Below are 2,858 nucleotides of genomic sequence, written 5' to 3' on the forward strand. Positions count from 1 at the left end.
AGGCACGGAGTTGTCCTGGGGAGTAGGTGACAAAGTCATCTTTTCTTCACAGTTCTCATCTTTGCCAGCTGCCAAAAATTCTTCTAGAACCCTGCAGCACGGAGGCTTTGGAATTTGATTCTTTCTAGATTGCTTAGAATTAATATTTTTTTTGTTCATTTTAACCCTTGATAAATCCAGTTATCATTATTTTAATTCCTTGTGTGATTTTTAAAAAAAATTAATGATGTCACTGATTAAAGCTATGATTTGGGGGGTATCGTGGGCTGTGATTGCCAGAGACCACTTTTTTCTTTCTGGCTTCCTCCTTTCTCCTTTAGAGGTCTTCTTTGCTGTTCTCTGGGGTACACAAATGAATAAAGATTTCTTTAGGCAGTCTCAATTGGAATTGGTTTGCTTGCAAAAGTAGACTTTCCAAACCAGAGCTCAGATTAGTACAGGGACTACTGCCAGTGAGTTCCTAAATGGATTGCACTCTAATATTCATTTATGTCTTGGTTAGTCTGGCAGTTTTCAGAGTAGATACTCAAAAGGATCAGATAACTTGCTATCCTCAACACACAAAAGGGAACAAAAATGACAGTTTGGCAAAAAGTACATTTATGAAGGAGCAAATGTGATAAAGAGCATTTTATTTTATAGTGTGCTGTTGCTATTAAGATCAAGGCTGCAGGTGCTGGTGGCTCATGCCTGTAATCCTAGCTATTTGGGAGGCTGAGATCTGAGGATCAAGGTTCAAAGACAGCCCGGGCAGGAAAGTTTGTAAGATTCTTACCTGCAATTAACCACCAAAAAGCTGGATGTGGAGCTGTACCTCAACAGGAGAGCTAGCAACAAATAAAACAGGCAGAGTGAGAACTCAAGTATGAAATTTGGTACTGACAATAAATAAATGACTAATCAATCCAGTTCTACCAGAATATGTGTTCTTGGAAGAACTGCTTCTCCTTCTCTACTAGCTAATGCTATACTTTATTGGTTTGCAAACAGCTTTCTAATAGAAAGGATAAGAAAACAAAAGCCAAGAAAGGAATTTCCAGGGCTGGAAATATAGGGTAAGTGGTAGAGTGCTTACCTAGCATGCACAAGGTCCTGGGGTCCATCCTCAGCACTGGGGAAAGAAGAAAAACTGCCCAAGTCCAAGAGTGATGCAGTCTACTGGTTATAATAAAGACAGGGACACAGTAATTACAGAGCTGTGCTGACAGCAGCAAAGCTTCTTAAATGCTTTACATAATCTTCTGTCTTTACTAGCTGTGATGTAGGAATCATCATCTCCATTTTAGAGAAGAGGAAGAGAGATGACATGATTTGAATAACAATTGGAGCTGGAGCGAGGTGGGGTGGTGGTGTCAAGAGTCCCTGCTGGGACCTGGAGCTGCCGCAGGTCGCTTGGAGGGACCTTTAGCTTGAGCAAAAGCTCAAGCATTCATCATGAGTCTTTTCCATATTTTGGGGATGATTCTGCTTTCTTCTACTGAAGCCACACAGTAAGTGGAGATCTACACTTTATCACTGTTTTGGAATGTTCTAGGTGCACGGGACTAATGCGAAAAGCCAAGGGCCCAGTTTTTTCCTCCCCTATCTCATTCTTAGGAAAAGCTTTCCAAGTCTGACTCCAAACCCCTCTAGATGGGTTGGCACTATTCATTCATGTCAAGACTCTCTTCAGGCCATATGGACACTGGGACTAGTTCCTTGGCAGTGAACTTTCTTAGACAGGAAAGAGCCATGTAAAGTAAGTGTTGCACCAGCTTCCAGAAGGGGAAGGAACATGGGAGCAGGTCCTGTGTGGAGAAAGCAGCCCCTCACCTAATGCTCAGAAAACCCATCTGCCACCTGGACGATCTGCTGGAAACCTAATTGCCCTGGACGGCCGTGGAGGTGGGTCCTGACCGGGGTGGTATGGCAGTTGTGGACAGGGATGAGGATGGGCTGTGGGCAGCATCCTCACCATCACCAGTGTAGAGGGAGATCTGGGTGGCCCCCTGCCTGGGACTCTTGAGAGAGCTTTGTCCAAGGCACAATGGGACACTGCAGATATTCACTGTGATGAGTTCGTGGTCACAGCTGCCAGTAGTCATGCAAACCTGCTTCTTTAAGTGCAATGCCTGTGTGCCTTGGGTCCTATAAAATAATATTTAATAAAATGAACTCTAGGAAATGGAAACAAGAAGTTTTTTCTTTGTTTTTGTCTTGTTTATTTTTTGGAGGGAAGGTCTAGGGGGCACAGAAATGGAGGGACCATGGATAAGTAAGTGCAGCAGTGGTACTCACAATACACTATTGAAAATGAACTCTACAACACGTGGGTGGGGATGGGAGGGAAAAACTGGGAGGGAGCAAGGAAAGGGGTGACACTGTTCAAAAACAAATGCCCTCTTCACCTAACTTATGTCACTGCGACCCCTCTGTACATCGCCTTTATAATAATAACAGCAATAAAAAAGAAAACCTGCTTCTCCTGTTCCTTGGAAGAGTTCTGCTTTCAAGTGGGGGAGATGGAGAGATGGAAGGAAAGAGTACAGGGAGGAGGGTATCACTTTAGTGGGGCTGGGTGCTGGGGGTGGGAATGAAGCAGAGAGGGAGGCAGAGAAGGAAGAATGGCTGAAGCTAAAAGCTTCCTAGGTTTTTTGGGGGGGGCACCGGTTCTCTAAATCCACCAATTATTCTTTGACACACTTTTTTTGGGGGCCATAATTACTGTTACTCTCTTCTTCACTGTATAAAAATATTTGATCTTTGAAATAAAGCATTTTAAAACACTCACTAGATGGGAGTGGTTTGTGCCAGTATTTCAGTTTGTACCAGTTGTGTGGGGAGAGCTGGGTCCTGCAGCCCCCACGCTCTACGCCATT

This window comes from Perognathus longimembris, chromosome 18, assembly GCF_023159225.1.
Source record: "Perognathus longimembris pacificus isolate PPM17 chromosome 18, ASM2315922v1, whole genome shotgun sequence".
NCBI classification, from domain to species: domain Eukaryota; kingdom Metazoa; phylum Chordata; class Mammalia; order Rodentia; family Heteromyidae; genus Perognathus; species Perognathus longimembris.